The sequence below is a fragment of the Lepisosteus oculatus genome, chromosome 16 (assembly GCF_040954835.1).
Source record: "Lepisosteus oculatus isolate fLepOcu1 chromosome 16, fLepOcu1.hap2, whole genome shotgun sequence".
Taxonomy (NCBI): domain Eukaryota; kingdom Metazoa; phylum Chordata; class Actinopteri; order Semionotiformes; family Lepisosteidae; genus Lepisosteus; species Lepisosteus oculatus.
The window spans coordinates 916,659-940,984 of record NC_090711.1 but is presented as its reverse complement, the minus strand read 5'-3'; the positions used below and the strand labels follow the sequence as shown (position 1 = coordinate 940,984).

General features: G+C 43.1%; 1 long non-coding RNA gene across 8 annotated transcripts in view; it reads right to left on the bottom strand.

Moving 5' to 3' along the window:
- LOC107079611 (uncharacterized) overlaps window positions 1-24,326 on the bottom strand; it is a 161,054-nt gene that overhangs the window by 8,036 nt on the left and 128,692 nt on the right. The gene's annotated exons all lie outside the window — the stretch shown is intronic.

Genomic DNA, 24,326 nt, shown 5'->3' with positions numbered 1-24,326 from the left:
CTGTAAATGAATGATAGAAATGGCTGTTTTTGAAAGATTAAGTTTTAATTTGCAAAAAGTTGTGTCCAACAAGGCAGAAGTTTTACACTCTTCTATAAAGTAAATCATCATTGAGCATTATCCTCACAAAAGTTACAAAGCATGGATTTGTTTTCCTGGTTTTAGCCAACACTTAGAACACCTCCTGCCCCAGTAAATGTGCTGGTGTGTAGCAGTGCTGCCTGGCACTTTACATGCGAATCTGTTAATTCCCGGTCCGGCTGCTTCAAACACAAAGTGTGAGAGAAGGGAACCAGCGTGAACCTGTATCACAAAGCAGATTTCAGTTGGTTGTCAGACAAGATGAGAAGCAATTTATTTTAATCACTTAATTTTCTTCCTGAGTCTAACAATGTGTCAATAGATTTATTGAAGTGAGAGGATGGATTCATTGACATTCATGCAGGTGATGCAGGCAAAATGAAGTGATAACATTAATCTCAGAGCATCAGATCTGTCTACATGTAGATAATGATGAGTATTTCATTAGACAGGTCGAGGCTGTTTCCATACTATTAGCTCAAGGGGGGAGGACACTGCACCCACAGTATAGAGTATATCTGCGAAGGCTATACCCACTCACATGCACACAAGCCCACTCCACATTCGGACTGGCGGCAGACACATGGTTTCTTGTGGATCTGTAGGTTTCACTGCAATTAAACCATCAGCTTTTCAGTCTGTGCTTCTATTGATTACAAGGGTGGGGAAATGGGCCAGGTGAGCAAATAGCTGGGGTAAGAGTGTGCCCAGCTCAGGCTCTGCATGACAAACGATCTGTTTCACGTCTGGGATTTTCATAATTACTATAACTACCACAGGAAGACGGATAACTAGCACCAGTTCTTTCCAATTCCCAGAGCACTCACTTCCATCTCTTTGCCATGTGTCACAAGTGTCAAGACCACAAGCTATGTCTACACACTGTGACTGAGCTTTCTCAGCACCGAGATGAAGAGCGGATAATGTAGTCCAGCCCTGCAGCGGAGTCTCTGCCTGCTCTGCTAACGATGCCTTTGTTTGTTTAATGAGCCTGAGAGCAAAACCCCAATGAACCGAGCCTTCCACTGCTAACAAGACAGTGTGCATGCAGGTGGAGATCTGCCAGGACTAACTGGGAGGCTGTGCTGCCATTAAAGAAAATTACAGTATTCTTTAAATTATATGATGTGCCATTACTGTTACAGAATAAAAAGGTACACCGTTTTAATTGCCTCTTGGCTGAGTATATGAATAACTATAGCACTGTGCTGCTATGTGATGCCTTCTCTTTAGTGCTCATTTTTTTAATGATGTTTCCTAATTTACTAATTTTATGCTCTTTTTCTAAATTTAGACTTGCCAATTATTTTTTGTAATTCCCACCCATTTTATCTCATGGTTACAAAGCCTGTTACTGCACACGGGGGAATGAGGAGGGCAGATGAACTCCCCCGATCCGCTAACCTTCTATACATTATTCAATATTTTACTATAATACATACTCGCGTAACTACTAAACTACCAAACAAGCAAGACGGGCTGAATGGTGTTCTCTTATTTGCAACATTTCTAATATTTCTTGCATGGTTACAAGTTTATTAATAGTGTGCAACATCTCTGTGATGCCTGTAGCTCTATCTGTCCCTACTGGGATCTGCTGCTGGTCACCCACCCACTCTGAGCACGAACAGCGCCACACACAGTGGCAGACAATCGCAAATACTTCCTGTTTGCCCATCAACCCATTCATGACCAAAAAGCTGCTTATTCCTGGGAATGGTCTCGGCAATCTGGAACCTATCCCAAAAACACTGAGAACATGGTGGGAATAAACAATGGACAGGGTGCCGTTCTATCCCAATGCACTTATCATCACAATGAGACAAAATCACAAAATCAAAGCACACTGAGAAAACCCACAAGAACTGAGAGAACCTACAAAATCCCAAACAGAACACCCAAGTCCAACATTAAACCCTTGACGCACCACACTACTGACCTTTCTGATTATAAAGTACTCTATAAATCTAGGAGTAAAGGTATCAATATTGAAACTGCAAACAAAAAATGCTGTATTAGGTCTGCTTAAAGAGTCAGTGATAGAAAACTGTCAAAAATGCTTCTGCAACTTTTATTAATCCGTTACACAAGGCACAGGAAATAAAGTACAAGAGCAGCCATTGACTAGACCTATTAGCATCTACACAAACAAAAGCCTTCTATACTTTAAAAATAAACATTCTGAGCTCTTCATTCTGTATAATTGTTTCTACAAAGGATTGGGGGAGAAACTTCACTGAGAGCTCTTTACTGTACCTGAATGCAGAGATACACTGACCATCGTTCTTTGACAATTCTGAGCTGAACAGGAGCAAGGTGGTGTTTAGCTCCCTCTATCTGAATGTGTTTTAAGAGCTCTAGCCAGAATCCTAGGTATTGCTTGTGACAGACCTCATTAAAATACAGTGCAATTAGCATGAAGAAACTTACACCAATTCATCTTTTCAGACTGTTTTTTTTCCCCATTCATCATGCAGGTTATAAACATGCAGAAAATCAGGTACTGTTTCTTCCATTTGAGGTTCTTTTCTGTGAGTGTGTGATTTTTGCCATCAGCTTGAAACAGCAGTTTTTGATGGTTGATGGATGGAGAAAAATGAGAAAAAAACTCTCATCTTTTTATTCCTCTGTCAGCTTTGACAGTTCCCGGTAACATTTCTCCCTCCTGCTCATTTGAATTCATGGTGCTGGATGTCTGACTCCACAGAGCATGCACACAGTGTAATTTTTTAAGCAAAGGTTTCAGTGAGCTGCCAATACTCAGCTTTATCCCAGAGAGTCTACAGTTAGCCTTGGAGCAAGGGAAGGTAAAGAAAACTGTCAAACCGATCAATCCCAGTCTCAGCTCTGTCATCCTGACAAAACTGGCCTATGGTGTGGTGTGTACAGAACCATATTTTGAAGAAAGTTTGGGTTAGAGCTGCAGTAAAGCCCAAAACTCCACTTGGTATGGGAAACAATACAACAAACAACCGACAATCTCTGGACAGTGACTGTCTTTGTGCAGGAGACCGAGCCACTTTCTAACAGTTCTTAATACTCAACGTGCCTGGCAATGCAAGAGTAAAGTACTGTATGTCCGCCGTCCAATAAGACATCCCATAGAATTATCTGCTAAAGGGTTTCCTACTGCTCAACACCAGGAGCTGAACACCTACACCTCGGAGATTTATTTGGGGGAATATGCATGGGCAGACGTGCAGTGTTTAAGTAACCTGCAAAAGATAAGAAAGCCTGCAGACTAAAAACCCCACACAGATGGAATAGCTGATTCCACATCTCCATGAGCACAGTGGTCCACATTCCAACTTTACTTCATTGCTTCCTTAGGAGACTCTCTCTCCTCTCCCACCTACAGACACCCCCACCGATGCTCACTCCTAGTAGTGGAGAACAATATGTTTTTACAAGGAACCTAAACTCCTCACTGACAGTAGAACTGGAAATTCAGACAACCAAATGCCCCTAGCTCAGGCAGAATGAAACCCAGAAAGTCCCGGGACTCACTGGGGTCTCTGTCCTCAGTGCTGCTCGGGCCCATGGCCTCCGAGAGTCATTCCAAGCCAGGATGAATTCATGAAAAAGTAATTACAGCGCAATTATAAAGGCAGCAATTTTTATTCTAAAGAAGCTGTCATGAACTGAGAGAAAACAAAAAAACATTGTTTGTTTTTCATGTAAACAAACACTCAAATTGACAGCTTGCACCTGCTAAAGATTTTACTTGATCAGATAGATTGTGCACAAAAACCCTGCCCTTTAATTGAAAACAAGAGCAGTGTTTTAGAGATGCATACCTTAATGTGGGGAATTACCTCGATAATATAATCAACAGGGAAATCTTCAAAGTTTACTGATGATGTTTTATAAAAAAAAAGTCTACTGTTTGTCTGGTAACAAATAGCAAAGTGACATCAGACTGGAGATCCCACATGAGTCAGAGCCCTGGTGATCTGTCCCTCCTTCTGGTTTATTACAGACAGACAGGAGTTTCTCACGCTGCGCATAAATAAAATATTATGCAAAACCCACTTTGATGCTACAGATGTTAATACATCAAATGGAAATGTAGGATAGGAACACACTGAAGAAAACAGGCTGCCTGACTAATTTACTTATTTGAGTTATAAATAAACACAGAGGCATCCATGACATCTACTTGGAACACGTGGTCTTCTACTTTCATTTTTAATGAGAAGGTTTATCAGTCCGATAAAATAATGGATGCATTAAGGTACAACAATACATGCATCCCTTTCCTATGACTAGCAATAATACAGCAATAACACTGATAGTGATACACATTTGTCCAATAGCTCCCTGGCGATTTATTCCTGGAGTTTCACAATTTTGTTCATGAATGCCATTATTAGTGGCTTAATGATCACAAAAGAACTCCGGAAAATATGAGTCTGTTGTTAAATAAATTGCTTGCCACTGCCAGCGGCCTCTTGTTTAACCTGTACAGAATTATGACACATCTGCTGAATGGGGCTCCAGGGAAGGAATTAATCATTCTGAGGCAACCAAAAAGGGTTCATTAGAATGTAAAGCAGTGCTGTCACATTAATAATCCACAACCTCAAATCAACTTGTTTTATGTTGGGCAGGAAGAGGGACATTAACTCCGACACCATATAGTATCTGCTGTACTATTCGGCTTTTGGAACGGCCATCACCGGTTCCCAGCTGTGGGATTCTTTCAAGTGTTCCATCACGACTCAATGGCAGAATCCATCATTAATTAATTGGACCTAATGAATATGCAACAGCTCAATATTATATGTCTGTATTCAACCTTGAATGCATTCATCTAAATGTTAATTATGTTTATAATCCACATGTTAGGTGTCTCTGGAAATTTCCCTTAATGCATTTTTAAATTCTTTAAATCCTTTCCTAAGAAAACTTTCTAATGTCTTTCAAATATACCTCCTGTCATATTTTTTTCTGGAAGGCAGACCTGCAATGAGATGTTCTGCAATTGCTTCTTGTGCGCCTCAGTCTTGAAATGACTGAACTTTAACGTCCCTTTGGTCTCAGCTCTTGCGCAATCAGACCAGAGATCTGCAGAAGCAGCTGGAGCTTCTGGGCTGCTTCTGCAACGAGAGCACCAAGATCCCCTCCAATCAGTATCTCTTGATTCATCATCCAGAATGGAATCTTCAAGTTCAGAAACTCTGTAGACAATGTATATGCACTTTGGGTAGACATTTGAATGCATGGTGACAACATCTTTGTGTGCCTTCTTGGAACAATGTTTTTGGCATGTGACAATCAGTACCACCATCACCCAGGTGAGTCCACACTCTAGACCCGAATAATACCTCTTGCCTAACATACTGCACAATATATGTTGAACTTACATTCTCTATCACTAACAGTGCATTACATAACTTTCTTTCAAATCCCCGAAGCTTTTGTCTCTCAGTTTCAATTATGCCAGTCGGCAAACCCATCTGTTTCCTGACTAAAATGCCAATTAACACCCAGAGACTGAGCACATGTGCGAGGTCAGGTCGCAGTATGGCACTGTCACAGTGGGCACAGGCGCATGCAGTGCCACTTCCACACACTGGAACACTCCTCCGGCCCTTCCGACTCTCAGCCAAAGGCACTGCTCTGTTATTGTTGTCCAGACATTCACACCTCTTTAATAATGGTGATCCTTCACATTTCAAACCTTCCCAGTCAAGTATGCAGCTCTGAGTACACACAGAAAACCCCTTCATGTTAATCACTCACTACCGCAAGATGGCTAATGCTATTAACCTTTATATTACAGTGTATAATGAAACCACAAGTGGATCCCATAACCTTTGTGCCAGACAGGCTGAACAGAGGCCACTGACAGCCATGTTAAACAAGCGTTAAGAAGTTGCTCCGGCTGCTGGAGCTGCTGTTGTAATACATCGCTATAAAAGCCAGTGGGGATCTCCACTCCTGCGAGGCTCCGAGTGCTGTCTGTGCATGACTTTTAAAACCTAACCTTTACATAGAATTGGTTCTACTTTCTCTTTGGTTAACTAATGCCTGAGCTTTAGGGAGAGCTGAGCAAAGATCTTAAGGGGAATTTACAATCCATAGAATTGATTTCACCGAGAAGTCCTCTCGCCGTTTCTGGGCAGAACTGACATTTCCATGCTGAATCTTACAGCAAGTAATTCACAGACCCTCTGAACCCTCACTGCCCTTGCTTAAGGCTTTGCAAAACCAAACCCCACTGTTAAAATTCTAAAATGCACTTAATAAACTAGAGAAACTAATAAACTGATGTTAAACAATGTTAAAGAGATCACAAAGTAAACAGCATCAAAATCAATGATTTCTTGTAGAAAAGCAAAACTCTGAATCAGATTTTTTTTGTTTACTTCTGCCAGGTCCCGAGTCCTGCCCTTTCTGCTTTGTTTTCAGGTTAGCTGGAGCTCCACCCCAGTGTGAGAAACAAGACGCACCGTCTCCCTCTCAGCCCCCAATCAGCGCCCCGTGGCGAAACGGGCTGGGTTTCATGACCACACTGTGGTTAGTCCGCTTGAGATCTAATCAAACCTGCGATGCGTCCATGGTATGCAACCTGCATCCATACAGTATCCCTGTTTTCAGTGCAGAATTTAAGCTAATTAACACGATTCATCAACAAACATGAACAGGGTTCTCTGGGCTGGATGTGCCCTAAGTGTAAAAACGCATCTGTTCTCTATCAGGAGCACAAAGTGAACACAGCAGCTCTGATCCCTGGTCTGGCAGGTCATGGGAGCCACAGGACCTGCTCCTCCCTCCTCACTGCCTCCTCCCCTGCCAGCCAGGATCACGCTGCTGGTTTCCGGCGGCCATGACCTAATCAGAAGTGCCCGCCCAGTCCACATTGCTGTTGGATGGAACGCTCATTTGTCTTAATTTCTGTGGAGTATTGAACATGGAAGAGACAAAGAAAATAAAAAAAGGAAGATGTCAAGACATTTTCTGAACAGCTTTGACATGGCAATCTGCTGCCAGTAATGTAAACAGGAGACCGTTATTAACAGTGACTTAGTATTATAATGACACATAGGCATGCCTTCATGTTGAGGTACGCTAGTATTAAATGTCATGACACATTAACGCAAACAGCTTCCGCCTTTATTAAAGACTGTTCCCTTCAGAGAGTGTGGGGCGTTTAGGGAAGTAAGCAGCCAGGGGCAGGTTACCCTGCTCGCAGGTGTCGGACGCCTGTAACAGTTGAACCGGTGTGTGCTGGTCAGGGAGAGAGAGAGGTGGGGCACAGAACTGGAGGTGAGAGCCTGTGTGGGTCAAGAAGACCAGGGGGTGGACAGCTACAACACTAGACCATTCCCTGTCAGACAGGAGTCTGATGTAGAAGAGCCTGATATACTGATATACTTTGCAACCACAAAGCAATACTGCGACTCTGAAGTGTGGAGGGGGCAGGGAGGTTTATAGAAGGATGTTTGGAGTTTTGGAAAAGGGAGGAGAAAAACCTGTCAATGGGCACCGCAGGTGTGGAGCTGTTGCAGCCCCGTGCATCAGAAACGGCTTGATCTGGACTCCCCAGTGGTTTCCAACCCGTGGCAGCGCAGTACATACAGTACCTACACCGGCACATGAAAGACTTCCCACTGGTACAGAGAATTCAACTTCCCATTTCCCCTCCTGCCGAGAGGCAATGTCACCTCCACTCATCTCCATGTTGACTGCGGTAAACGAGGGCTCTGCAGACACAGTTTAAAACACAAAGATGGGACCGCTGAGAGGGCAGCCTGCCTCCGGAGAAGGGTGGCACTGCTCAAGGTCCTGGCGGGCACCACACTGGTGCAAGAAAATCACACTTGGACCAAAAAGCACAAGGCGCCGTCATCCGGATCAAATCTAACAGTATTTTTAAAAGACCCCTACTTCATGCCTTGCGGACCCTCAAAACCACACGCAGAGCCGCACTGAAAACATCTCCCCGTGACAACCCAGCCAGGTTCGCTGGGAGAAACCACAGGAGACCAGGAGAGGAAACAAGGTAGAGTCTGAGGTCAAACAAATGAATAAAACATCACTCTTCCTGGTGAATCCTTCTGCCCTAACGTGATTAAAGATGATTAATTTCTGACAAGCAGCCTCGCAGAGACGGGCCGGAGTGGCAGAATCCGATCTGGCTTGCAGAAGGAATAATTGTGTTAAGTTTCTGATAATTGTCTCCGACATTTTCCCCAATAAATATGGTAATTTGGAAAATTATGAGCTTGTGAAGCCGCCGGATGCTGCTACCAGGCGGCGCCACTTTGTCAGCAGGGAGCAGAGGCAGAAGAAAGCTCTGGCTGTTAGGTTTTGCAGGAAATAAAATTTATTCTCAGATGAAACCAACATTTGATGATGCTATTAAGCAAAGGTTACCTCTCTTCTAAAGCAAGCAGGGGTCCCTCCTTTGTTGTAATTATTTTTCAGTTAAGCACTAAAGAAACATTCATTACGGTATGCCTGAAAGCGCTTTGTGTAGCTAATGTGGTTCACCGCTAACAGAGTTAGCTCAGAAGACCTTGGCCTCAGAGCACATTTAAACTGATTCCACACAAAACCAATTGACGCGTTTGCGGAGCAGTGCTGAGCTGGGGAGCCGAGTGTGGGGACGACATCCTGCCACACGGGGCAGCGGAGGATGTTTACATCTTGTGAGGATTTATGACTTCGCTCTGTAGCTTCAGCTGCAGCAGCAGGGACAGCAGCTCGAAACTCTGACGTCTTTACAGCCAAGACTGTCAGGCAATGCTACCAGGAGGAACGGCATGTTTAATATTCTTTTCCTTAAGGCCCGTGATAAAGAAATGTCACGTACAGTAGGTTTCATCAGTTCTTCAGCTCAGATCAGGATGTACTCTTTTTTCAGTAGTGTCATGATTACGTTTACAAATTGTTTGAAAGAAAACCGGTCTGTTACAGAAGACAATTACCATGCTGGTTGCTTACAGATGATAATATCCTAGCCACACAGAAGAGTCTTGCGTACTAATTTCCACTAGATCTTTCAACCCCATGCTGACTGAGGGACAGCTGAGCAAAACACATCAATCAAAATCGGCCACAGGGACACATTCAGAAGATGCAGCTTTGCTAACTGCATGCATGAACCAGACTACTGTCTACAAGCCTGTATTTATGTTTCAATGAAAAAGTCAACTAATCAATTTCTAATAAAGGCTGTTGACGAATGCAGACAGATGTGCACACCTTTCCCTCAATCACCTGCAGGTTGGCCTAAAAACAGAACATCCTGCATGTCACATCCTTTGAGCCACCCCAAGATCACCGATCAAGCCACAAATACTAAGACCATTTCCTTTATTCTCATCACTTCTTTTTTATTTTCATCATCTGTCATGTAGAGTTCCAAGGGTCTTTAATTCAAGATTTCCCCCATATTTTCTAATACTGCTGCAAATCACCCATTACTTGTTACTAGAACACATTTTAAAGGCTCAAGTATTATTAAAAAATCCATTCCTTTGTTCTAAAAGCGCAAAAGGGGGGCCCACAGGGCTTCGCTCCAGAGTGATCTTCAGAATTTACACATGGCTCTCGAGTCGGGGAAGAGAAGATGTCAAATGGAAGAGGAGATAATGAAAGCGCTGGGCTTTCAGGAAGCCAGGTCCTTGTGCTCGAGCCTGAAGACAGCCTGCTTCATCCCTGCAGATATTAAAAGGTAGGTGACAGAATATTTCAATGCTGACGGCTTGAAAGTCGTTAGCGCAGAGCCTCAGCAGGACACCTCGTAAGCAATTAGCAAGATGCTTATCTTCTTATTTTTACGTCTAGTATGTTAATAGGGACTCTTCACATTTTTCCTGCCACTGAAGAGACAGAACAGAATTGCTTCAAGTGACTACCAAGAAAACTGCAACAAACAAGCAAGGGGAAAAACAGCCAACCCTTCTGCATAAACTACATAATGTAACCCTCCTGAGAAACCACAGCATGTGCTACCTTTTGATTTCACTCGCCGTTTATCAGGCTGCTGCAAGGTGAAGTGACAGAGACTAGAGAAAGGTTCCCTATTGCAGCAATAACCTTCCTTCAGAAACGGGCTTGTTGGATTATTACTGCTCCCCAGCTGGGGGGGGGGCTTTGTCCTCCTCCAGGCTGAGCCAGGAAGACAGACGGCTTCTGCCCAATCTCTCGGCGTTTTGGGTGGATTTGCTCGTGCATATTGATGTTTTAATCATATTTCTGCAAGTTGGCACTGGAGGAGAGAAGCTATTCCCATGCCCCCAGGGCAGAGACCACCCTAGCAGCTAAATACATGTGAAACGCTGTTGCTTGGCATTCTTTAAAAGAGGGAGACTGGCAGTCAAGACTGAGACTTAACATACAGGCAGGCAGACGCTTTCCTGCTGCCTGCTGTAAGGTCGCCAATTAGCGGCTTTGATGGGAAACTCTGGGTCCCCTATCGGGCTCAGGAAGTTGGGGATCCAACACTGCAGGTGTCCATATTTCCATGGTGACTGCATGAACCACCTTTTCAGAAAGAACCCGAGTCTGCGCTGCATTCCAGCAGCAGTGCTGTCACTGACGCACACTATTACTCTGAGTGCAGTGTATTCAATTCCTTCGGTTCAGTAAACCACAGCACCTCTCCGCACCGCCACAGCAGCACTTAATGAACATCCATACGGCACGCTGCCCTGTCTATAATAAGAGCTGCAACGTGCTGTCACAGTTCTTCATCACCACACACGCCGTCCTCTGGATAGCTACAGGACAACAGATTTAATACTCTAAATTCACACATTAGATTCAGGGAGGCATATTCCATTTATAAACTGCTAACCTGTTCCAGATTAACAGAGCATTAGCAACCTTGTGCTAACTCATCCCTAACGATTAAACATGCTTATTAACACCTCATGTGGTTTTCATACGTACATGTCTTATGAACTCTATTTTTGTGATAATAGCTTGTTTATTATATAGTATTTAATGCTTAATTTGCTACACTGTCAGTATAGACTCCTGTATACTGTTCATTAGCTACAATATATGAACCTATATAATATCCTATCCTATTGGTAACAATGAACTCAGAAAGCGTCTGTTACATATATCCGAGATGACCTTTGCACACCAGGGATGTTTCCGAAAAGTAAATGTGTAAACAGTCATCTCAGTGACACTGAGTGCAAGCTTAAATATTATTAGGTTCTTACAAGCAGATTCAGTTATAACTAAGATTTTTAGGTTGTTTTTATGAATGTGGGGAAATAACTTTAGATGGGCAGACAGATGGGACCCAAGTGTTCTCAACATGTTTCCATAAAACTGCATCCTCTTAGTTCATTCTTTCAACTCATCTTTACTAGATACAGTAATTTAAACTGACAATTTTCAGTTCAATGCAGTTGCTATGCTCATTTTATCCCCTTTATTAATTTGAACATGTGACACTTGCGCTGTCTGCAAACAGATGATTAACTGGGAGTTTGACAGCTCAATTGTTCACCTAGCAATTGAGCTTGTCCTGCTTTACAGCTTAAAGGAAATCATCCTTTTCCTCGTGCTGCTCTCAGGCTGATAGCCATCGACTTTCATGCAGCGAGGTGTCAGGCTGTCACTTCAGAGCCAGGGAATATCCTGAGATTACAAAAAATTAAATTTCAATATTTTCTATTTCCAGTCTTCTGGGCTGCACACAAAAAAGCTGTTGACTTAGTTACTGTATGCCCCACCTCCTCACTCCTTCCCAAAATGTTTGAATCGATTCATTTAAAATACAAAATAACTATTTTTGAAAGATAAGTTAATTACTGCACAAAACTCAAATGAAGGTAAATTCAAGGAAAAATCCTGGAAACAAATTACTTTTCCTCTCCAGAAAGTTAAAATGATCCTTTTAACATCTTTTTGTAGTCTTCAACTAATCACTAGGCCCCAATCTTTGATCAAAACAAATTAAATATGACTCGATAAGATGAAGGTCAGGATCGGAAGAGAAGAAAAGATGGATCCACACAAACAAGATTCTGCTGCCACTGGTCAGTGAGCCATCTGAGGGTTTAAAGACAGACTGGACACTGGTCAAGGACAGACCGGGACACCGTATTCAGGGTCCTACAGCAACACTGGTCACAACAGATATAAAAATAAGAAAATCATTGAATAGATAAATGAAAGAAAGAGGACAAAACAGCAGTATGCCAAGGGAGTTTGGTAAACACATTCCACAATGTGAAGAGGTAACCACAGGATACCTCTCACCCTAGAGGCAAGAGATGATAACCGAGAAATTAAAATAATGAAAAACTGTGAAGGAATGAAGCAAAAGGATCTGGGAGCCAAAGATGTACTGCTACTATATGTACCAAATGTCCAGGAACTAAGAGATTTCATTTCGACCCAACCTCGCTCTGTCATCACGACAGACACCACGCACAGAGCTTTCACCACATCTGCCTTAATATACATCGCTCAGCCAGTCGGCAAACACGGGCGTATTACTTCAGTGCTTGGTAAGCCATAGCAAAGCGGTCCGACAGCCTGCAGGACAGGAATAGTGTCGCAGTCTCTGACCTGCCAGTCTGCGGGTGAGCAGCGGCATCCGGCAGAATCCCTGGCCCTCATTAATCATGGGAGGATATTAAATAACAGAGGGAAGAATAACAATGAACTCGAGGAAAAACATTATTACTCTGGGCAGATACCACAGAGACTTTGGATGTACATTGGATAATGAAATAAAGAGTAAAACATAAAATAATAAACTGAATTGCACCAGCTCGTAACATGATTATCTTTTTTGAGGCCAATACTTTTTGCCATTACTTTCACTTAGGATTTTTTGTTCTACATACCTATTTGCCAAATTTGGGTTATCGACAAAAGATCAAACTTCACAGAACAAGAAGAAATCAGCTTTTATTGAATAGCGCCACATGTGCCACATTAGGAGCAATTTATTCACAGCAATGGTCGCCATTTGGCTTGGCGTCTGTTTCAATTTTATTTGATTATTTTTGCTGTAGAACAATGTTATAACACCAACTTTGTTATTTAACTTGATTACAACTATAGCTTTTTCCTCCCCTGTGACATTTCAACAGCTCCCCTCCTCTGTTCCTAATTGCTCTCTGCCGCCAAGGCGCAGCAATAACGCTGCCTAATAGATGTGGCGTACAAGGCAGAGTGGGCTGAAGGCACAGTAGGTGTTTAAACAGAGCACATTTGATGGATAGGTGCTTGTTTGATTTCCTGGCACAAGTCATTGGTTTTTACTGTCAGGGCTGACAAGTAGACTGCACCATGGGACGCACTGAATGCATCCTAATGACTCACTGGCACAAACTCTGGAGATAACTCCGAAGGAGGAGATAGAGCTGTTGAAAGAGTGATGGAGCTCTTTATGAGCCGGGGGAAAGGCACACACTGGGTAGCGCAATAAATCACGCCTGCTTCCTGGGCCAGCAGGGATGGGGCTAATCCATTTCTGAACAAGTTGAGTTTGCTTTGAGTATTTTTTTCCCCACACACTGTAGAATGCTGTACAATGCAAGAGAGGCCGTGAAAGAGCCTTGAAAAACCTTCACAAAATCAAAACCTTTGTTCCACACACCTTCTTGTTTATAGAAGGAACAGCAAAAGTGCTGAGTGGTGTAAATAATTGCTGCAATAAGTATACAGAATTATTGATGAAGGTGATTAGCAACTATTTTCCCAGAACTAGAAATGTTTCCTGGCATTCCCACTGGCCTCTTGATTCCAAGGAACAGGCATGCTCATGCAAATTTAATGTGCAGTTTCTTAACTCCACATTTCTGCTAACATTTGCTATATTTTAATAAGTCCAACTAGGGTTTTGATTTACAACCTAAAATCCATCCTTACATTTCCCAAGTAGCCACAAATGTCTCTGTTGTAGCTTTCTTGAGAAATCCTTATGGCCAAGCAGCTCTGCTTGTAACTCCACAGTCTTTAGATGTTGAAATTTCCCACTACATTAAAACCAGAACATTTGGTTCTATAAATACATCATTGGTCAGCCTCTTGTTTCAGTGAGTACAGCAGACCCACAGCAGGCCTCAATTTATACCACTCATCGCTTTTCTGCTACAACATGCCTGAATTGTTCAGTTCAACGTACCGAATAGTTCAGCCACAATTAATTTTGTTTGAACACAGTAATTATTTTACACTCACACTTAATTATGGGAAGCCCAGTGCTATTGGCTGATCAATGACAGGTGAGAGGAAGCCTTTCGGACTGTCTGCAGAAAGGCGTCTATAAAATCCCATGCTGACGCTTGGACATAGAGTGGAGATTGAAAGAGTAGGGTGCAGTGGAAACAGTGGTCTCTTCCTCATGTGGCAGTCGAAGCCAACAGGCAGCAAGAACCGAGACAGACTACTGGAAGCCATGCTGAACTTGTCCAGTGCAGCGATCCGAGATGTGAGAATAAGAAGAAATGACAAAGACATGAGCACATGGCCTAGCAGCAGTGTAACCAGAGACGGGAAAGGTCCAGAATCTGATGACCCAGCTGGCACTGTCTTCAAGGTGCCTCCTTCCCCAAACCCCGAACAGGACAGCGGCTGCAGGCAGGAGCAGGAGCCCCCCAGAGATCACTGGGCACCATAACCGCTCTGTTTTCAGTCCAGCAGAAAACTAATGCTTTCTGGTTTGTGTTTCTTTGCAAAAAGATGAAGGGGGGTTTCCCCACTGGTAAAACAATATAATATTCAGAGAATTTTCTGAGAATGAAAAATATCACTTGTCTGAGGATAATTGCAGATAATAAATACTGTGAAATACTATTTATAACTCAACACAGTGACAGTCATTATTAAGTAATGAGACAATCTCTGTGTAATTATCTGGCTATTAACTGTTATTACTTATTAAATTACACTGACGTTCTTATTCTAAACCCCTGCTTTTGGTATATTTCTAACACTGAAAGCACAGCACAAAGTTAAATCAGAAAGAATACTTCCACCTTACAGACAAACAGGAGTGTTGGCAGACAAAGAGGTATCTAAGCTATTACTAACGGGAAACGTCCAGGAATTAAAAGGAAAGAAAAGAGTTTAAGTTTAATCATTGATGAGAACCTCTCTTGGCAGCAGACATTTCTTCAGTCAAGACAGAGGATCCATTCCATATTAACTAGAATTATTCAAACTAATCCAGCACAGAAGCGGAAGCATCCCTGTAATTACAGGTGATCATCTCTCTTTACAGAACATTATCTAACAAATAGCTCATGTTTGTACATGGAATTTACAACTAATCACAGGCAAAACATTTCTTATTTATAATAACAATCACTTGTTGTGCAAGGCAGGTTATTGCATATTACACAGACCACAATGTCAAGTTTAATTGTGTGTCATGGGATCCCAGTAATTTCAAAATCCCGGTGAAGCACTGAGAAAATAAATAACAGGCCACCACAAACACCACAAGCCACAGTCTCATTGGAGGCCCCATGCTGCTGCACTGCCTTGCCATTGGCAATTGGAAATCTATGCTGCTACCTATTAATAAGCACGTAAGATCATATGCAATCATCTGTTATCCCCTCATACTGCCTCCACATGCTGATCCTGCGCCTGATGTCTGGCAAGCATGTTGCTGTGCTACAGTATGACAAGACCCGGATTCCTGAATGCCATGAGGTAACATTCAGCTCAGGCAATTAACTCGTGGAATTACAGTACTTTGTAAGCATTGTGAACACAGCGTTTCACCATCGTTTCAATAGTCTACTGCATTAGGTCTGTATATTATCGGACTGTTCACATGGCACGCAATATACAGTGCATTCGCAGAAATGGAAACATTGATGGTGTTATCACACCATAAGTCCTGCACCAAATATTTTGCATGAAGCAATAATGGAAACTTTCATGAATGGAACAGCTTTCTTGGCAGGGCACAGCCTGGACGGGACACCAGTCCACCACATGGCACAAACAGACACACACACACCCGCACCCAGGGCCAATTTTCCTAGAAGCCTATAAACCTACCAGTATGTCTTTGGACCGTGGGGAAACCCACGCAAACACGGGAAGAACATACTAACTCATGCAGCTGCTGGAGCACCCCAGACCAGGAAATAAACTCCCTGCCGCAAGGCAGCAATGCTAACCATGGTTCCACTGTGCCGGCAGCTCAGATTCATCCCAACAGATAACTGCATTTTTCTCCTCGGTGGAATTTCCACCTAGTGGCCCGTAACTGGAAGCCGACTAACTGCTATATATTTCCTATAGCTCCTGCTCCTTCCCTGTGTGGTATCTCAAGCCTTTGCCTTCGTCCTCAATAACAGCCCTGTACTGGGAAGAACGCACTCTCCTACAGCGTCTGCCAGGAGACGCGCGGCTCTTCCCAGTAATTTGATAAACCATTATTATGACACAGCCCGCACAGTTATTGAAGTAAATACAATATTAAAAGTTGATTGGACTATAATCAGTCAAACTGCACATAAACCAATTATCTGTATAATTAATATTGAATAAGTAATTAGTCCATTATGAGAGTGATTTTTAACATATAATTCCCTGGTAAATTAATTACGAATGCATGGGTGTACTCATTCCATTCTGTTTTTAATGATTTATAATTGCGTTAAATTCTGTTGCTCAAGATACTACCGTATCCTGGTGTTCTGCACTGCTATTGGTCTTTTTTGGCTATAAATCAAAATACATTTTGAAATTATGAATCGAGGGGGAGATTGCATATTAATAATAATCTTAATAACACTATTAGTCAGGAAGGAGAGATGCTATCACATTTTCTGCTTTACATAATTGCATTTATTATTTTTAATGAATGGCAATTATCACAGATTATCTCATACATGAAACTAAACATTAAATGTACTTCTTGTTTTTTACACTATCAGCATATTTAAGAAAAGCATCATTACTCTGCTTCAGGCCTCTGCTGGGTGTCTAGACCCACTGGGACTGGAAGAGAGGATCTCTGGGGGTACGGGGGGGGCAGGTGTGAAGACCTCCCAGAAATGGGACTGTACAAAACAAAGCACCGAGCTCGCAGGTAAAGCGTGTTTAGATAAAATCCCGTTCTCAGAGAGAGAGCAGCTATAATTGGCAAGGAAACACAAAGGTGCTTAAAAGGTCAACAAAACATAAGCTAAAGGAAAGAAATCTGTAGAAGCAGTTAAGCCTTAACCTTTGGAAGCCTGCACTGTGTGAACACACACTCACTGCAGGCAGGTGCTTGTTTTTCTCTCCCTGGAGCACACTGCTCTAGCACGTGGGATCAGGCATGGCACCTGCCACGGGCCCTGATCTTCCTGCCCTGTCTGGGGACGCTTCAGGTGCTTCTAGCCCCAGAGCACCCACAGTGTCGGCGCCAATGGTGGTTGCTATGCAACCCGCCTTCTAGGGATAAAAAAGAAAATACCATCGCCTGCAAACCCAGTGAGGAAGCTTCCGTACTTTACCTAACTGGCGATCTACAATACTCACAGCGAACACAGCGTGGTGGTGGTACTCAATTTTAGAAAACCCACATTCAACACCTGTGATGAGGGCTGAAACAAAATAATTAAAAATCAGAATTTTAGCTGCTGGTGTCAGGAAGTGTCATTAACACAGCAGCAGCACAACTCTCTCCCTCTCCTTCTGATCGGGGAGACTGTACAGCTGTTTTCCACACCTGCAGAGAACTCACAGTTCAACATATGTAGAGGCAAGCATGGTGCAAAGTAGAGTTTCTTTCCCTGAGGGATTCTATTTGAAAATAGAAGGAACCCTGGAACGACGGTGCTCAGAAAATAAAACAAGACATAGTGAAGGAGTCCCCAAATTTCATTTCAAATAGTGAAGCTATTGTAGCCAAAAATCAAGTTACCCCAGGAAGAGAGAGAATAATCTTTCACATGGTGAACCCAGTTACCGCAAAGTCACAGCTCGCACAGGTACTATATATTAGCATAGCTGGCTGACCATGAAATATACCTGCTGTCACAACACTGTGACGTCAAAGTGTTATTTATTGTTATTGCTGCTACACGGCTCACATGTATCCCTATTGCAGGAGAATGAAATAGAATAAATTCTATTTTCATTTTGGGCAATAAATATACTGAGAGGCATTAAAAACATAACAAAAGAGTACTGGAACCAATACAATTACATTTGCTTCTTGTAGTCGGCATGAAATTAAATTTACATTGACTGAACATGTGAGTTCTATCTTAGTACGTGTGCTGGGCCTGTGTTGTTCAAGCCTCAGGATATTCTGTGCCGGAGCTGGCTGGCTGCGTGCTCTGGATTTCCGATACCTAACAAAGCTGACTGATCCTGCTGCCCCCATCGACAAACTGCAGCAAGAGATTTCCTCAAGTGCTGATATGATCTCCCCCGTTGATAGGAAGCAGCTACAGCCCCCAGACTATAACGTCACTCAGTCTCACTCCGTGTTTCTGTGAACATATTACCCAGTCTTAGCCCATTTACAATTAGAGCTCTCCTTCCTCTCACATCTCCAGTAGATAAGGTGGTTCACACACCTAGATCCAGTCTATTACTCTATGACTATCAGTTTTCCAGGCTCAGTGTTTGTCTAAGGCCTGTGAGAACCATCGCCATTCCACTGCCTAACAAAAGAAGAAATAATTATGCACTTCAGCTCTACAATGATACAGTGGTGGTGAGATTGCACAGTAATCAAGAGCATCTAGGGCTTTTAAGGAAAGAAATCGAAAAGAAAATCAGAACAGTGCAAACGTAACTCTCATAGCCATGTCTTTTACTACTCAAAAGCCCAATCCCAGTCAATCCCAGTCTCAAAAAACCAATCCCAGTCAATCCCAGTCTCAAAAGCCCAATCCCAGTGCTGCAGCCCTGTCTTTGCTTCACATGAGCTCCCATCACTGCTCCTGCTCTTCGCACTCTCCCTCCAGCTGATAACTCACCCCCGTCACTCTCACCCCAGTCACTCTCACCCTCAGCTGATAACTCACCCCAGTCACTCTCCCTGGAGCTGATAACTCACCCCAGTCACTCTCCCTGGAGCTGATAACTCACCCCAGTCACTCTCCCTGGAGCTGATAACTCACCCCAGTCACTCTCCCTGGAGCTGATAACTCACCCCAGTCACTCTCCCTGGAGCTGATAACTCACCCCAGTCACTCTCCCTGGAGCTGATAACTCACCCCAGTCACTCTCCCTGGAGCTGATAACTCACCCCAGTCACTCTCCCTGGAGCTGATAACTCACCCCAGTCACTCTCCCTGGAGCTGATAACTCACCCCAGTCACTCTCCCTGGAGCTGATAACTCACCCCAGTCACTCTCCCTGGAGCTGATAACTCACCCCAGTCACTCTCCCTGGAGCTGATAACTCACCCCAGTCACTCTCCCTGGAGCTGATAACTCACCCCAGTCACTCTCCCTGGAGCTGATAACCCACCCCAGTCACTCTCACCCCCGTCACTCTCACTGGAGCTGATAACTCACCCCAGTCACTCTCACTGGAGCTGATAACTCACCCCAGTCACTCTCCCTCCAGCTGATAACCCACCCCAGTCACTCTCACCCCAGTCACTCTCACTGGAGCTGATAACTCAACCCTATCACTCACACTGGAGCTGATAACTCACTCCAGTCACTCCAGCTATTCAGCTTGATTCTCCTAGTGCCCTGGAGTCTTTAGAGCAGATCGTTTTTTGTGTTGCATGCACATGACTTGTACAAAAGCTCCTTTAGCATTTTACACCTAGAAAACAGTTTGTGAATATATTTATCTACCATGGCAAATGAATGTACTATATATAAATGATCGACATACTTGCTAAAGAACAATTTACTGCACACCTGGTACAAAGTAATGATTCAAAGTTTCCAAGATTGTCACTGTTTGCTTCTTAATTTAAATCTTTGCTTGGCTGCTTCCCTCTCTGCCTCCCACAAAGGAAACCAGAGATGCCCACCGGTTCTCTGTGCTGATCTGGAGCTGTATTGACTTTTGTGAGGGAGAAACAGGTCATAAAATTATACCTAGAGGTTGCTATCATTTCCATGAACTGTATAAAGATAGTGCATCCTTCACAGCTGACCATTATTGGACTGGCATTTTTCAAGACTGGGCCTTGAGGATTCATACATAAAATAAGCCTCTTTCTTGCATTTTCTCTTTCCCTTTTTTCAAGATGCTGGCGAAAAAGTACTTATGTTACATCTATGATTCATGAAAGAACACTCTGCTCCTGGGATCAAAGATAATTAAAGTTTGGAAGCAATATCGCACTGATATTCAATCTCTTTATCAAAGCCTGAGAGGCCAGCTCTAAATAGAAAAAGACATGAAACAAACTACCCAATGAAGAATGCATACTGTGGACCATCAGCAATAAAAAACAACCCTGTTTTAAATGTCTCTTCTTATTTAGCCTCTTTACTAGCAGTGGAGAGTAAGTGTGCAATACTAAGTGTATGAAAGTCAAAGTACCACATTTTTTAAGTTAGGAAATGAATTAAGTATTCAAAAATAAAACCTTAATTTGATTTAGTCTGCTGTAATTAGCGCTTTGCCTATGGTGAAGCACATGACAGAGAGAATGTGCTCTGATCATACAAATGCTCACAAGGGAGCAAGAAGCAGCTCTTTGGCACAGTCAGCTGCAGTGTTTCAGCTCCTCTGAATACTGAAAGGGCCTGATGAACTATCATCATGTGTTATTTTTACACTCTCTTATTTTCTACCCAGAGGTCTTGGCGTCCAGGGGTCTGAGCCCACGTTAGCAGCTGCAGACAGCACCCGGTTTGAGAGGCGTGGAGAGCGCACTCCAGACAGCCCTGCGTCATAACGCCCCTCACTTGCAGCAGAAGTCTGTGGGCTACTGGAGGCCAGAGCACCAGTGCCACACGCAGGCTCGCATGCAGTCCAGTAGGAAAGGCTTTACAAAAAAACTGTCCTGGAACAAAGATGGAGCATTCTTACATGGGCTCTCTAATATCAGTACACACGTCCATGCTTTTCTCGCTAGAAATAAACTCAAGAATGATTAGAATTTGTTTTCTGCTGACTAAGTAAACTGAACAACCTCATTAAAACAGTGTAGCCGTACACATGACAAAAAGATTAGAATAATGTGGCTATGCATCAATTGCTGCTCCGAGCCCAGAGAAACACCCCCCAGCACTGATCGAACTAAATTCAGTAATCTTAATGATCTGAAACTGATAGTCTCCTCCTGCCTCCCCTCAGTCACCTGATACTGCTCCTCGGAGTCTGCAAGAAAATTTGATGCACTAGTAAATAATTTCTTGTGCTGTATCTGGGGACACCCTCCTGAAAGTCTGCTGCCTCTGAACCAAGAAGGAGAAACTGGGCTGGAGCCGAGTCTGCAGAGACAGGGGAAAGTGAGGACACCTCAGGGCACTGTTCTGATCTGTGGAAACTCTTGAGACACCATGTCTCATAAATGACAGGGGATTTCAATAACATAAAACAGGCCCAAATAAAGGGAAGAGATTTAAGAAACAATGAATTGGGGATGGGAGGGGTGGGTGCCCCAGACAGGCTTAATTTGTGTTTGGATGCCCTGGGATTTTCCAGCTTGATGTCTGGTGCAGTGTGAGTCAGACTGTCCCTTTACAGATTTCTGCTATCAGAAGACATGGTTTTCCTTTGCAGACATTTACAAGTAGTGGCCATTCAAAGGTCTGTTAATTGTCTGATGAACCCTTTATTTAACCAAGTGAGTCAATTGAGAACGAATTCTGGGGAGTTTATATACCGTAGCTGGCTGTTTACTGCAGCTGTCAGTTTGAAGCACTTTGCTCAAGAGCACAACAGCTGTGTCCCACCTGGGAGTCCACCACTTCCAAGTGCAGAGCCTTGACCACATGGATGGCCAGCATTACAGTCCCCCCTCTAAGAATTCCTAGTCATCAACAGTGTCAACCTGGCTACATTCTGTTAGAGGTGTACAGTTAAAACCCAAACAAACCTTGAACTATCCATTCCTTCATGAGATTACAAAAGCAACATACAGCACGGTATATATACAGTATGTAACAGGATCAGGTCACGGAGTCGCCTTTTATTAATTCTCAGATTGCTTATTGACACAAACTGCAATTAGAGTACCTTTCCAGCACAATTATCAGATTCACACAATCCTCATTTCTGAAGAGGTGCCATTTGTTCACTCATTTGTCACTGCTGATTCTGTAGAACTCCACTAGGTTGACCTTTGTCAATGCCTTTGAATATTTGAATCCATTCCCCTCAACGTCTAGAATAGAAAAAAGTCAGTTATTTTAAGCTATAAGTGTAGAATGCTCTTTTAAGTCTGTGAACATGTCAGGCAAAACATTAGGAACTCTCACTTTATAATGTCCTGATCTCTGGTTTCAATTTTCATAAAGCAGCAACTTTCCTGTTTGATGAGATGCTTAAGGTAATAGAAGCTGGTTTGTTTTCTCTCTATGAGCTTATTGTGAAAAACACCACCATTAAACTGAGATAATAAGTGCCAAATTTTTCCATCTGCCAAATAAGTCATGAAGTCCAAAACTGACAGCCGTGACTCCATGCAAATACTATTTCTACAGATCAGCAGAGAATTTGCACAGATAAACTGTAAAAAAAGATGTCAAGATGGGGCACATAGTAAACACCGCAGAGAGACACCACAAAGTGCAGCTGATTTTTCTCTGCGTTTATTTCCTAGGTGAGTGTTACAGACATCCAGTGCTGTTTATACAAAGACGGTGAGAGACATTTAGTTTAGAGCAGTGAATATGGAGCTTTGCCGACTCTGTGGAAGGATTATGGTATCGACACACTGTGTTAATGGTGCTTTAGGAGATCCGGCTGTGTGAATGGCTCATTCACAGTGAGTTAGTGTGATTATATTTCTGACCTGAAGCGCAGAGCCTGTCGTTTGTCTAGGACAACAAAACTGCCATCTTGGTTTGAAAAATCCAAATCAAGCACTCAATAACGGTTCTATTATACGAATGGCGGTGAACAAGAGGCCAAGAACAGCAGTAAACTCCAGTCGACAGGCATGTTGCTTACACTGCAGCTATATTCTAGTTGCTGTAAAAACAGCTGTAAAAAACCATCCTTAAGGCTGCGGGTTGTGTGAGATATGAAATTCCAACCCTCTAGAGGGAGATTAATTCACTGTGGGGCAGCGAGGATGTGAAGATGAAGGACGGGACGAATCCTCTTGTTCATCTGGGGTTTCCGTTAATAAACATGGACACAGTTAGAAGAATGAGGATCTATCTCACCCTGCAGTACATACAGTATCCTGAGATCGAAGGAGAAAACCCAGCAAGGCAAGACGAGGCAGGCGCAGGGTCAGTCCATCAGGAAGGACAGGCAGGTAATACGTGTACTGTAAATTCATAGTATGCAATCACTGGAGTTTGCTGACATGTAATACTGTACATGCAGCTACAAGGTTACCCCAGTTAATAACCCTGCAAGCTCAGGAGGGGCCCCAATTTGTTGCAGCTCCTGGGCCCCTTTGATCCTGAACCTCGTCACACAAGGAGTGGGGTAAACAAAAGCAAGAGAGCTCATTAATTCATTAAAACCAGGAGAAAGAGGCAGTTCACTACGGTGCTTTTTGCTACCATTACCTACTGTAAGTCTGACAAAGCAAATCACGACTTGTTCAGCAAAAGCTCCAGGTGATTAGTCGGAATTTCTCTCTGCTCCAGCACTAAGATCTGACAAAGCTAATCTCCATTTCAGTTCTTTCACACAGCAGTGCAAAACTGAGAGAGGACACGTCCTTCAGGGCACCAGAGGAAATATCTGGAATCAAGCTGAGAATTTAGAATTAAAAAATAAATTGGTAGAAGTCGAGACTGTTCAACACAGCACAGATAAAAATAAAATCATTTGAAAACTTTGGCAGGGCCCGTTGTCTACTCTTCTTGCGAGAAGCCCAGGCAAGTACATTCACACTTGTCAGGCCAAGCTGCTTTGTTGATGTGACAATTGTTGTGCTTTTAAAGACATTCCCTCTGCAAGCAAATATTAAATTGATCTACAATATCACACTTGGGCGGTTATTGAAAACTGTCACACGGAAGCTGGTGTCTAGAATAATTCACTAACAGATCAAACACACCAAAGCATGTGAGAGTGGTAAACAAAATGCAGTAGCAGGACGACGGCCTCCAAAAAGCTTATTAGCATTTCAAAAGTAGACTTTGAATTAACCATAAATAGCACGTATATTCCATGAATCAAGTAGAGGGTTATCT